This window comes from Canis lupus, chromosome X (assembly GCF_048164855.1).
Source record: "Canis lupus baileyi chromosome X, mCanLup2.hap1, whole genome shotgun sequence".
Taxonomy (NCBI): Eukaryota; Metazoa; Chordata; class Mammalia; order Carnivora; family Canidae; genus Canis; species Canis lupus.
Window position 1 is genome coordinate 65,374,023 of NC_132876.1, and position 14,780 is coordinate 65,388,802.

The 14,780-nt window shown below is 40.7% G+C and overlaps 1 long non-coding RNA gene across 5 annotated transcripts in view; it reads right to left on the reverse strand.

Annotated features, from left to right (window-relative positions):
- LOC140627948 (uncharacterized) overlaps positions 1-14,780 on the reverse strand; it is a 219,705-nt gene that overhangs the window by 57,382 nt on the left and 147,543 nt on the right. For 2 of the 5 annotated variants that reach the window (XR_012026423.1, XR_012026425.1), the window contains exon 3: positions 1,148-1,226. The exons of the other annotated variants lie outside the window; for them this stretch is intronic. This is a non-coding gene — a long non-coding RNA (uncharacterized lncRNA). The remainder of the gene's footprint in view (positions 1-1,147; positions 1,227-14,780) is intronic. 5 annotated transcript variants of the gene reach the window in all.

Below are 14,780 nucleotides of genomic sequence, written 5' to 3' on the forward strand. Positions count from 1 at the left end.
TGGCCAAAAAAACCAGCTTTACAAATGATATTAAGGGAGATCCAGTAAGCAAAGAGGGAGCCTAACAATAACATAGATCTGAAAGAAAGAGAGACAATCTGCATAAAATGGACTGGGCAATAATACGATAACATGAAATACACAAAATACATATGTTTCAATAGTTACTCTGTATGTAAATGGGCAAAATGCTCCAATCAAAAGACACAAAAGAGGGAGGGGCAAGATGGCAGAAGAGTAGGGGTCCTCAACTCATCTGGTCCACAAACTTATCTAGATAACTTTCAAAACATCCTGAATTTGACCTGAGATTTAAAGAGAGAATAGCTGGAATGCAACAGAGAAACGGTTTTGCTTCTAACAAGGTAGAAAGGCGAAAAATATAAAAAAGAATAAAGTGGGGGAGGGGAACTGCAACTAGCTGGGCTAAAGGGAACGGAAAAAGCCTCCAGGGCATGAAAGCCCAGCCCTGGAGAAGCAGGAACTTTAAAAATCTGCACTGGAGTTTTCTGTGTCAGAAAAGTGCTTAGCAGGGAAATCAGGCAGAATTGCAGAAGGGGCAGCCTCAAGATTCCTGGAGTCACTAGAAGAGGAGGAGCACCCAGCGGAAAGCTCACCACAAACCGTGGTCTGATATCAGTAAAGGGCTGGAGAGCCACAGCCCATTGGGACATTTGGGAGAAGCCAATTGGTTAGGTGGGCCAGCTTTGGAGCTGCCTTTGCCCTAGAGTCTGGCAATGGACTAAAGTGGCTGTATTCTGTTCCCTTCAGGAGAGGTGGTCCCTGGGAGCATGGGTGCAATGGCACAGGGCCCTGGATCCCAGGACACCCAAGTGGACAAAGCTGGCAATCCTCCATTCCCCCCTGGACAGGTGGAAGCAGGGAGGAGAGCTAGAACTCTCCTGTCACTGGGTGCCCTGCAAGCTATGTGGATCAGTACACCTGAGCCTGCCTCCAGGAACATCTAGGCAAGTGTGGACTATGAAACTGCAGTTAGTTACTCGAAGGGAGCTCAACTCCAGAGCTGGAAATTTGGCCGCCACCATTTTTTGTTTTTCCTTTTTCTTTCACCTTATGCCTAGGAAAAGGCAGGGTCTCTAGGGTATAAAGGTCTCAAAGGATAAATAGCTTATACTGAGCTCAGTACCTGGCAAGGGGCAGGGCATCTCCACCCAGGCACAGACACCTGAGCATCAGCACAGCAGACATCTCTCCCAGAAAAACTGCTGGAAGTACAAGGGAAAAGCAAGTTTATTGAACAAGCAGCCCTGGAAAGCTCAAGGACGGAGTGAAAATAGTATATAGAACTAAAGGGTCTTTTTCTTTTCTATTAAGACTCATTTTTATATCACACTAAAAATTACCAATATTTTTCTTTTTTCCCATCTTAACTATGATATTTTACCAACTCTTCATTTTTAAGTTTTTTTCCATTTTGACTTTCATATTATTACAATTACAAATCCTAGATATATTTTTCACTCCTGGATTCCTGTCAATATACTCAATTTAATTTTGGTAGATAGAGGAGCAAGATGGCGGAAGAGTAGGGTCTCCAAATCACCTGTCTCCACCAAACTACCTAGAAAACCTTCAAATTATCCTGAAAATCTATGAATTCGGCCTGAGATTTAAAGAGAGACCAGCTGGAATGCTACAGTGAGAAGAGTTCGCGCATCTATCAAGGTAGGAAGACGGGGAAAAAGAAATAAAGGAACAAAGGCCTCCAAGGGGGAGGGGCCCCGCGAGAAGCCGGGCTGGGGCCGGGGCGAGTGTCCCCAGGACAGGAGAGCCCCGTCCCGGAGGAGCAGGAGCTGCACCGACCTTCCCGGGCGGAAAGGGGCTCGCAGGGAGGTGGAGCAGGACCCAGGAGGGCGGGGATGCCCTCGGGCTCCCGGGGACAGTAACAGCAACTGCGCACCCAGGAGAGTCCGCCGATCTCCCTAAGGGCTGCAGCGCGCACGGCGGGACCCGGCGGGACCCGGCGGGACCCGGAGCCGCTGAAGGGGCTCGGGCGGCGGCTCCGCGGAGGGGGCTGCGCGGCCCCGGGAGCAGCTCGGAGGGGCTCGGGCAGAGGAAGAGGCTCCGTGCAGAGGGGGCTGCGCGGTTCCAGGAGCAGCTCGGAGGGGATTGGGCGGCAGCTCCGCGGAGGGGGCTGCGCGGCCCGGGAGCGCGAATCCAACAGCGCAGGCTCCGGAGCACAGGGCGCCGGGACACAGCCCAGGATCCGGCCTCCCCCGGGACAGGCAGAGGCCGGGAGGGCCCAGGACACCAAGGACGCACCTGCCCCAGCTGAGCAGATCAGCGGCCCCGCCCCGGAGCCTCCAGGCCCTGCAGACGGAGTTCCTGCCGGAGCTGAATCCAGGTTTCCAGAGCTGCCCGGCCACTGGGGCTGTTCCTCCTGCGGCCTCACGGGGTAAACAACCCCCACCGAGCCCTGCACCAGGCAGGGGCACAGCAGCTCCCCCAACTGCTAACACCTGAAAATCACAACAGGCCCCTCCCCCAGAACACCAGCTAGACGGACAACTTCCAGGAGAAGCCAAGGGACTTAAAGTACACAGAATCAGAAGATACTCCCCGGTGGTTCTTTTTTTGTTTGTTTGTTTTTGTTTTTGTTTTTGTTTTTGTTTTGTTATGCTTTTTGATTTGTTTCCTTCCCCCACCCCCTTTTTTTCTCCTTTCTTTTTCTTTCTCTTTTTCTTCTTCTTTTTTTTTTCTTTTTTTTTCGTTTTTTTTCTTTTTCTTCCCTTTTTTTTTCTCTTTCTCTTTTCTTTCCTTCTTTCTCTCCTCTCTTTTTCTCTTTTTCCCAATACAACTTGCTTTTGGCCACTCTGCACTGAGCAAAATGACTAGAAGGAAAACCTCACCTCAAAAGAAAGAATCAGAAACAGTCCTCTCTCCCACAGAGTTACAAAATCTGGATTACAATTCAATGTCAGAAAGCCAATTCAGAAGCACTATTATACAGCTACTGGTGGCTCTAGAAAAAAGTATAAAGGACTCAAGAGACTTCATGACTGCAGAATTTAGAGCTAATCAGGCAGAAATTAAAAATCAATTGAATGAGATGCAATCCAAACTAGAAGTCCTAACGACGAGGGTTAACGAGGTGGAAGAACGAGTGAGTGACATAGAAGACAAGTTGATAGCAAAGAGGGAAACTGAGGAAAAAAGAGACAAACAAAAGACCATGAAGATAGATAAGGGAAATAAACGACAGCCTGAGAAAGAAAAACCTACGTTTAATTGGGGTTCCCGAGGGCGCCGAAAGGGACAGAGGGCCAGAATATGTATTTGAACAAATTCTAGCTGAAAACTTTCCTAATCTGGGAAGGGAAACAGGCATTCAGATCCAGGAAATAGAGAGATTCCCCCCCTAAAATCAATAAAAACCGTTCAACACCTCGACATTTAATAGTGAAGCTTGCAAATGCCAAAGATAAAGAGAAGATCCTAAAAGCAGCAAGAGACAAGAAATCCCTGACTTTTATGGGGAGGAGTATTAGGGTCACAGCAGACCTCTCCACAGAGACCTGGCAGGCCATAAAGGGCTGGCAGGATATATTCAGGGTCCTAAATGAGAAGAACATGCAACCAAGAATACTTTATCCAGCAAGGCTCTCATTCAAAAAGGAAGGAGAGATAAAGAGCTTCCAAGACAGGCAGCAACTAAAAGAATATGTGACCTCCAAACCAGCTCTGCAAGAAATTTTAAGGGGGACTCTTAAAATTCCCCTTTAAGAAGAAATTCAGTGGAACAGTCCACAAAAACAAAGACTGAATAGATATCATGATGACACTAAACTCATATCTCTCAATAGTAACTCTGAATGTGAACGGGCTTAATGACCCCATCAAAAGGCGCAGGGTTTCAGACTGGATAAAAAAGCAGGACCCATCTATTTGCTGTCTACAAGAGACTCATTTTAGACAGAAGGACACCTACAGCCTGAAAATAAAAGGTTGGAGAACCATTTACCATTCGAATGGTCCTCAAAAGAAAGCAGGGGTAGCCATCCTTATATCAGATAAACTAAAATTTACCCCAAAGACTGTAGTGAGAGATGAAGAGGGACACTATATCATACTTAAAGGATCTATTCAACAAGAGAACTTAACAATCCTCAATATATATGCTCCGAATGTGGGAGCTGCCAAATATATAAATCAATTATTAACCAAAGTGAAGAAATACTTAGATAATAATACACTTATACTTGGTGACTTCAATCTAGCTCTTTCTATACTCGATAGGTCTTCTAAGCACAACATCTCCAAAGAAACGAGAGCTTTAAATGATACACTGGACCAGATGGATTTAACAGATATCTACAGAACTTTACATCCAAACTCAACTGAATACACATTCTTCTCAAGCGCACATGGAACTTTCTCCAGAATAGACCACATATTGGGTCACAAATCGGGTCTGAACCGATACCAAAAGATTGGGATTGTCCCCTGCATATTCTCGGACCATAATGCCTTGAAATTAGAACTAAATCACAACAAGAAGTTTGGAAGGACCTCAAACACATGGAGGTTAAGGACCATCCTGCTAAAAGATAAAAGGGTCAACCAGGAAATTAAGGAAGAATTAAAAAGATTCATGGAAACTAATGAGAATGAAGATACAACCGTTCAAAATCTTTGGGATGCAGCAAAAGCAGTCCTAAGGGGGAAATACATCGCAATACAAGCATCCATTCAAAAACTGGAAAGAACTCAAATACAAAAGCTAACCTTACACATAAAGGAGCTAGAGAAAAAACAGCAAATAGATCCTACACCCAAGAGAAGAAGGGAGTTAATAAAGATTCGAGCAGAACTCAACGAAATCGAGACCAGAAGAACTGTGGAACAGATCAACAGAACCAGGAGTTGGTTCTTTGAAAGAATTAATAAGATAGATAAACCATTAGCCAGCCTTATTAAAAAGAAGAGAGAGAAGACTCAAATTAATAAAATCATGAATGAGAAAGGAGAGATCACTACAACACCAAGGAAATACAAACGATTTTAAAAACATATTATGAACAGCTATACGCCAACAAATTAGGCAATCTAGAAGAAATGGACGCATTCCTGGAAAGCCACAAACTACCAAAACGGGAACAGGAAGAAATAGAAAACCTGAACAGGCCAATAACCAGGGAGGAAATTGAAGCAGTCATCAAAAACCTCCCAAGACACAAGAGTCCAGGGCCAGATGGCTTCCCAGGAGAATTTTATCAAACGTTTAAAGAAGAAATCATACCTATTCTCCTAAAGCTGTTTGGAAAGATAGAAAGAGATGGAGTACTTCCAAATTCGTTCTATGAAGCCAGCATCACCTTAATTCCAAAGCCAGACAAAGACCCCGCCAAAAAGGAGAATTACAGACCAATATCCCTGATGAACATGGATGCAAAAATTCTCAACAAGATACTGGCCAATAGGATCCAACAGTACATTAAGAAAATTATTCACCATGACCAAGTAGGATTTATCCCTGGGACACAAGGCTGGTTCAACACCCGTAAAACAATCAATGTGATTCATCATATCAGCAAGAGAAAAACCAAGAACCATATGATCCTCTCATTGGATGCAGAGAAAGCATTTGACAAAATACAGCATCCATTCCTGATCAAAACTCTTCAGAGTGTAGGGATAGAGGGAACATTCCTCGACATCTTAAAAGCCATCTATGAAAAGCCCACAGCAAATATCATTCTCAATGGGGAAGCACTGGGAGCCTTTCCCCTAAGATCAGGAACAAGACAGGGATGTCCACTCTCACCACTGCTATTCAACATAGTACTGGAAGTCCTAGCCTCAGCAATCAGACAACAAAAAGACATTAAAGGCATTCAAATTGGCAAAGAAGAAGTCAAACTCTCCCTCTTCGCCGATGACATGATACTCTACATAGAAAACCCAAAAGTCTCCACCCCAAGATTGCTAGAACTCATACAGCAATTCGGTAGCGTGGCAGGATACAAAATCAATGCCCAGAAGTCAGTGGCATTTCTATACACTACCAATGAGACTGAAGAAAGAGAAATTAAGGAGTCAATCCCATTTACAATTGCACCCAAAAGCATAAGATACCTAGGAATAAACCTCACCAAAGATGTAAAGGATCTATACCCTCAAAACTATAGAACACTTCTGAAAGAAATTGAGGAAGACACCAAGAGATGGAAAAATATTCCATGCTCATGGATTGGCAGAATTAATATTGTGAAAATGTCAATGTTACCCAGGGCAATATACACGTTTAATGCAATCCCTATCAAAATACCATGGACTTTCTTCAGAGAGTTAGAACAAATTATTTTAAGATTTGTGTGGAATCAGAAAAGACCCCGAATAGCCAGGGGAATTTTAAAAAAGAAAACCATATCTGGGGGCATCACAATGCCAGATTTCAGGTTGTACTACCAAGCTGTGGTCATCAAGACAGTGTGGTACTGGCACAAAAACAGACACATAGATCAGTGGAACAGAATAGAGAATCCAGAAGTGGACCCTGAACTTTATGGGCAACTAATATTCGATAAAGGAGGAAAGACTATCCATTGGAAGAAAGACAGTCTCTTCAATAAATGGTGCTGGGAAAATTGGACATCCACATGCAGAAGAATGAAACTAGACCACTCTCTTTCACCATACACAAAGATAAACTCAAAATGGATGAAAGATCTAAATGTGAGACAAGATTCCATCAAAATCCTAGAGAAGAACACAGGCAACACCCTTTTTGAACTCGGCCATAGTAACTTCTTGCAAGATACATCCACGAAGGCAAAAGAAACAAAAGCAAAAATGGACTATTGGGACTTCATCAAGATAAGAAGCTTTTGCACAGCAAAGGACACAGACAACAAAACTCAAAGACAACCTACAGAATGGGAGAAGATATTTGCAAATGACATATCAGATAAAGGGCTAGTTTCCAAGATCTATAAAGAACTTATTAAACTCAACACCAAAGAAACAAACAATCCAATCATGAAATGGGCAAAAGACATGAACAGAAATCTCACAGAGGAAGACATAGACATGGCCAACATGCATATGAGAAAATGCTCTGCATCACTGGCCATCAGGGAAATACAAATCAAAACTACAATGAGATACCACCTCACACCAGTGAGAATGGGGAAAATTAACAAGGCAGGAAACAACAAATGTTGGAGAGGATGTGGAGAAAAGGGAACCCTCTTACACTGTTGGTGGGAATGTGAACTGGTGCAGCCACTCTGGAAAACTGTGTGGAGGTTCCTCAAACAGTTAAAAATATACCTGCCCTACGACCCAGCAATTGCACTGTTGGGGATTTACCCCAAAGATACAAATGCAATGAAATGCCGGGACACCTGCACCCCGATGTTTCTAGCAGCAATGGCCACGATAGCCAAACTGTGGAAGGAGCCTCGGTGTCCAACGAAAGATGAATGGATAAAGAAGATGTGGTTTATGTATACAATGGAATATTACTCAGCTATTAGAAATGACAAATACCCACCATTTGCTTCAACGTGGATGGAACTGGAGGGTATTATGCTGAGTGAAGTAAGTCAGTCGGAGAAGGACAAACATTATATGTTCTCATTCATTTGGGGAATATAAATAATAGTGAAAGGGAAAATAAGGGAAGGGAGAAGAAATGTGTGGGAAATATCAGAAAGGGAGACAGAACGTAAAGACTGCTAACTCTGGGAAACGAACTAGGGGTGGTAGAAGGGGAGGAGGGCGGGGGGTGGGAGTGAATGGGTGACGGGCACTGGGTGTTATTCTGTATGTTAGTAAATTGAACACCAATAAAAAAAATAAATAAAAAAATAATTTTGGTAGATATATGAGATATGGGTATGTATTTTTTGTTTTTTTCTGCCTCATTTTGTTTTACAATGGTGGAAGTTAGAGTCTTCTAACACAGGACAAATATACACCCAGAACCAAGTGGAACACCATGTTGATTCATTCTGTGAGATTATATTCTCTCTTCATTCCCATTTAGCCCCCCTCTCTTACCTTGTTTATGTTTCTGTGGTCAATGTTGGGGCTTTATAAATGTATTACTGGGTTATATATTTTGGGGATTGAGCATCTTCTAACATACAGAGAAAAATACTCTCAGAACCCAGAGGATCACCCTCTAGGACCTCTCAGGTAGACTCATTCTCTCACCACTACCACTTCCTCACCACCACCATCACCGCCCTTTTTTCTCTTTTCTTTACCTTTTTTTCTTTTTCTTTGTTTTTGTTTTTTGACTTCTTATTTTTGCTACCTTGTTTTAAAATTTGTTTTTCACTTTAGTGGTCCTTTTGTTGTATTTTGTTCTTTTTATTTTTTAATTATATTTTCTGGTCTCTGACCACTTTGGAATCATGTAGGGTGTATTTTACTTACATCGTGATTGATATTTTTTCTCAGACTACTCATACACTCACTCTGCACTGGACAAAATGACTAGAAGGAAGAATTCACCACAAAAGAAAGAACAGGAAACAGTACTACTGCCACAGAGTTACAGAATTTGGATTTCAATGCGAAGTCATAAATTCAGTTCAGAAGTACAATTATAAAGCTACTGGTGGCACTGGAAAAAAGTTTAAAAAATAAAGGACTCTAGAGACTTCATTAATGCAGAATTGAGATCCAACCAGGACAAAATAAAAAATATATTAAATGAGATGCAATCCAAACTGGATGCTCTAACTGCTAGGGTTAATGAGGTGGAAGAGAGAATGAGTGACATAGAAGACAAGTTGATGGTAAGGAAGGAAGCTGAGAAAAAAAAGAGAAAAACAATTAAGAGCCCATGATAAATGGTTTCGGGAAAGAAATGATAGCTTGAGAAGGAAGAATATACGTCTAATTGGGATTTTAAAAGAGGCTGAGAGAGAGGGAGAGAGGACCACAAAGTGTATTTGAACAAAACATACCTGATAACTTCCCATATCTGGGGAAGGAAACAAGCATTCACATCCAAGAGATAGAGGGCCCCCAAAATCAATAAAAACCATTCAACACCTCAAAATTGAATAGTGAAACTTGGAAATTTCAAAGATGAAGAGAAAATTCTTAAAGCAGCAAAATACAATAGATTCTTAATTTATATGGGGAGAGATATCAGATTAACAACAGACCTCTCCACAGAGATTTGGCAGGTCAGAAAGGGCTGGCATGATACAGAGAGAGTACTAAATGAGAAGAACATGGAGCCAATAATGCATTATCCATCAAGGCTTTCATACAGAATAGACCGAGAGATAAAGCGGCTTATACGATAAGCAGAAACGAAAAGAATATGTGACCACCAAACTGGCTCTGCAAGATATATAAGGAAGACCCTGTAAAAGGAAGTCAATGACCAAAGAAACAATCCACAAAAACAGAGAATCTAGGTCATATGATAATACTAAATTCATGTCTTTCAATAGTTACTCTGAATGTGAATGGGATAAATGAACCCACCGAAAGATGCAGCTTACTGGACTCTAAAAAAGCAAGACCCATCTATATGCTCTCTACAAGAGACTCATTTATTTATTTATTTATTTTCACAATTTTATCTTTTTAAAAAAAAATTTTTATTGGAGTTCAATTTGCCAACATATAGCATAACACCCAGTGCTCATCTCGCCCAGTGCCCCCTTAGTGCCCATCACCCAGTCACCCCAACCCTCCGCCCACCTCCCTTTCCACTACCCCTTGATCATTTCCCAGAACTAGGTGTCTGTCATGTTTTGTCACCCTCATTGATAATTTCACTCATTTTCTCTCCTTTCCCTTTATTCCTTTTCACTAATTTTTATATTCCCCAAATGAATGAGACCATATAATATTTGTCCTTTTCCTACTGACTGATTTAACTCAGCATAATGCCCTCCAGGTCCATCCAGTTGAAGCAAATGGTGGGGATTTGTCATTTCTGATGCCTCAGTAATATTCCATTGTATACATATACCACATCTTCTTTATCCATTCATCTTTTGATGGACACTGAGGCTCTTTCCACAGTTTAGCTACTGTGGACATTGCTGCTATAAACATTGGGGTGCAGGCGTTCTGGCATTTCACTGCATCTGTATCTTTGGAGTAAATCCCCAGCAGTGCAATGGCTGGGTTGTAGGGCAGATCTATTATTAACTCTTTGAGGAACCTCCACACAGTTTTCCAGAGGGGCTGTACCAATTCACATTCCTACCAACAGTGCAAGAAGGTTCTCCTTTCTCCACATCCTCTCCAATATTTGTTGTTTCCTGCCTTGTTAATTTTCCCCATTCTCACTGGTGTGAGATGGTATCTCATTGTGGTTTTGATTTGTATTTCCCTGAAGGCCAGTGATACAGAGCATTTTCTCATGTGCTTTTTGGCCATGTCTCTGTCTTCTGTGAGGTTTCTGTTCATGTCTTTTGCCCCATTTCATGATTGGATTGTTTGTTTCTTTGCTGTTGAGTTTAATAAGTTCTTTATAGATCTTGGATATTAGCCCTTTATCTGATAGGTCTTTTGCAAATATCTTCTCCCATTCTGTAGATTGTCTTTAGTTTTGAGGACTGTTTCTTTTGCTGTGCAGAAGCTTTATCTCTTGATGAAGTCACAATAAATCATTTTTGCTTTTATTTCTCTTGCCTTCATGGATGTATCCTGTAAGAAGTTACTGTGGCCAAGTTCAAACAGGGTGTGGCCTGTGTTCTCCTCTAGGATTTTGATGGAATCTTGTCTCACATTTAGATCTTTCATCCATTTTGAGTTTATCTTTGTGTATGCTGTAAGAGAATGGTCTAGTTTCATTCTTATGCATGTGGATGTCCAATTTTCTCAGCACCATCTATTGAAGAGACTGTCTTTTTTCCAGTGGATAGTCTTTCCTCCTTTGTCAAATATTAGTTGACCATAAAGTAGAGGGTCTACTTCTGGATTCTCTATTCTGTTATATTGATCTATGTGTCTGTTTTTGTGCCAGTACGATACTGTCTTGATGACCACAGCTTTGTAGTACAAACTTGAATCTGGCATTGTGATGCCCCCAGCTATGGTTTTCTTTTTTAATATTCCCCTGGCTATTCGGGGTCTTTTCTGATTCCATACAATTCTTAAGATGATTTGTTCCAACTCTCTGAAGAAAGTCCATGGTATTTTGATAGGGATTGCATTAAATGTGTAAATTGCCCTGGGTAACATTGATATTTTCACAATATTAATTCTCCCAATCCATGAGCATGGAATATTTTTCCATCTCCTTGTGTCTTCCTCAATTTCTTTCAGAAGTGTTCTGTACTTCTTAGGGTATAGATTCCTTACCTCTTTGGTTAGTTTTATTCCTATGTATCTTATGCTTTTGGATGCAATTGTCAATGAGATTGACTTTTTATTTTCTCTTTCTTCAGTCTCATTGTTAGTGTATAGAAATGACACTGATTTCTGGGCATTGATTTTGTATCCTGCCACACTGCCAAATTGCTGTATGAGTTCGAGCAATCTTAGGGTGGAGTCCTTTGGGTTTTCTATGTACAGTATCATGTCACCTGTGAATAGGGAGAGATGACTTCTTTGCCAAACTGAATGCCTTTAATGTCTTTTTGTTGCCTGATTGCTGAGGCTAGGACTTCTAATACTATGTTGAATAGCAGTGGTGAGAGTGGACATCCCTGTCTTGTTCCTGATCTTAGGGGAAATGCTCCCAGTGTTTCCCCACTGAGAATGATATTTGCTGTGGGCTTTTCATAGATGGCTTTTAAGATGCTGAGGAATGTTCCCTCTATCCCTCCACTCTGAAGAGTTTTGATCAGGAATGGATGCTGTTTTTTGTCAAATGCTTTCTCTGCATCTATTGAGAGGATCATATGGTTCTTGTTTTTTCTCTTGCTGATATGATCAATCACATTGATTGCTTTATGAGTGCTGAACTTGGCTTGCATCCCGAGGATAAATCCCACTTGGACATGGTGAATAATCTTCTTAATGTATTGTTATATCCTATTGGCTAGTATCTTGTTGAGAATTTTTGCATCTTTGTTCATCAGGCATATTGGCAAGAGACTCATTTTAGACCTAAGGACACCTACAGCCTGAAAAAGAAGGGATGGAGAACCACTTACCATTCAAATGGTCCTCAAAATAAAAGCTTGGGTAGCAATCCTCATATCAGTTAAATTAGAGTTTATACCAAGGACTGTAGTAAGAGATTAAGATGGACACTAAATCATACTTAAAGCATATATCCAACAAGAAGACCAAACAATTAAGAATATTTATGCCCTTAACATGGGAGCCACCAATATATCAATCAATTAATAACCAAGGTAAAGAGATACTTAGATGATAATACACTAATTGTAGGGGATTTCAACACGGCACTTTCAGCAAATAATAAATCTTCTAAGCAGAACATTAACAAAGAAAGAATGGCCTTGAATGATACACTGAACCAAATATTTCACAGATATATACAGAACATTCCATCTGAATGCAACTGAACACAAATTCTTCTCAAATGCACATGGAACTCTCTCCAGAATAGACCACATGCTGGGTCACAAATCAGGTCTCAACCAATAGTAAAAGATTGAGATTGTCCCCTGCATATTTTCAGACCACAATGCTTTGAAACTAGAACTCAATCACAAGAGGAAATTTTGAATAAACTCAAACATGTGGAGGTCCAAGAGCAATCTACTGAAAGAGGAATGGGTCAAACAAGGAAATTAGAGAAGAATTAAAAGGATTCAAGGAAACTCATGAAAATGAAGATACAATCACTCAAAATCTTTGGGATACAGCAAAACAGACCTAAGAGGGAAATACATCACAATACATGCCTCCCTCAAAAAGTTGGAAAAAACTCAGCTACACAAGCTAACTTTCTACCTAAAGGAATTGGGGGAAAAAAACAGCAAATAAAGCCAAAACTAAGCATAAGGAGAGAGATAATAAAGATTCAAGCAGACTCAATGAAATAGAGACCAGAGAACTGTAGAACAGATCAGCAAAACCAGGAGTTGGTTCTTTGAAGGAATTAATAAGATAGATAAACCCGTGCCATTCTTATTAAAAAGAAAAAAGACTCAAATTAATAAAGTCACGAGTGAAAGAGGAAAGATCACAACTAATACCAAGGAAATACAAACGATTCTAAAAACAGATTTTGTGCAACTATATGCCAACAAATTAGGCAATCTGGAAGAAATGGATGCATTTCTGGATACCCGTAAATTACCCAAACTGGAAAAGGATGAAACAGAAAACCTAAAAAGCCCAATAACTAGCAAGGAAATTGAAGCAGTTATGGAAAACCCCCAAGACATAGAAGTCCAGGGCCAGATGGCTTCCCAGGGGAATTCTATCAAACATATAAAGAAGAAATAATACATATTCTACTAAAACTGTTTCAAAAGATAGAAAGAGAGGAAAGAGTTCCAAACTCGTTTAATAAGGCCAGCATTACCTTGATTCCAAAAGCAATGACCTCACCAAAAAGAATTATAGACCAATATCTCTGATGAACATGAATGCAAAAATTCTCACCAAGATACTAGCCAATAGGATCCAACCGTACATTAAGTGATAAATGTAAATCCAAGTGGGATTTATCCCTGGGATGCAAGGATGGTTCAACACTCATAAAGCAATCAACGTGATAGATCACATCAACAAGAGATAAAACGGGAACCGTATGATCCCCTCAATAGATACAGAGAAAGCATTTGACAAAATACAGCACCCATTCCTGATCAAAATTCTTCAGTGTGTAGGGATAGAGAGAACAATCCTCAGCATCTTAAAAGCCATCTACTAAAAGCCCACAGCAAATATTTTCAATGGGGAAACATTGGGGCCTTTTCCCTAAGATTAGAAACATGACAGGGATGTCCACTCTCACCACTGTTATTCAACATAGTACTAGAAGCCCTAGCCTCAGCAATCAGGCAACAAAATGAAATAAAAGGCATTCAAATTGGCAAGGAAGAAGTCAAACTCTCCCTCTTCACAGATGACATAAGAATTTATATAGAAAACCCAAAAGACTCCACCCCAAGATTGCTAGAACTCATACAGCAATTCGACAGTGTGGCAGGATACAAAATCAATGCCCAGAAATCAGTGGCCTTGCTATACACTAACAATGAATCTGAAGAAAGGGCAATTAAGGTATCAGTCTCATTTATAGTTGCACTCAAAAGCCTATGATACCTAGGAATAAACCAAACCAGAGAGATAAAGGATCTATATCCTAAGAACTACAGAACACTTTTGAAAGAATTTGAGGAAGACATGAACAGATGGAAAAACATTCCATGGTCATGAATTGGAAGAATAAATATCATGAAAATGTCAATGCTACCCAGGGCAATGTACATGTTCAGTGCAATCTCTGTCAATATACCATGGACTTTCCTCACATAATTGGAATGTATAATCTTAAGATTTTTGTGGAATTAGAAAAGATCCTGCATATCCAGAGGAATATTGAAAAAGAAAACCAATGCTGGGTGCATCACAATGACAGATTTCAAACTATATTACAAAGCTGTGACCATCAAGACCGTATGGTACTGGCACAAAAAAAGACATATGAATCAGTGGAATAGAATAGAGAACCAGGAAATGGGCACTCAACTCTATGGTCAACTAATATTCAATAAAGCAGGATAGACTATCCACTGGAAAAAGGACAGTCTCTTCAATAAATTGTGTTGGATAAATTGGACAGCCATGTGCAGAAGAATGAAACCAGGCCATTCTCTTACACTATACACAAATATAAACTCAAAATG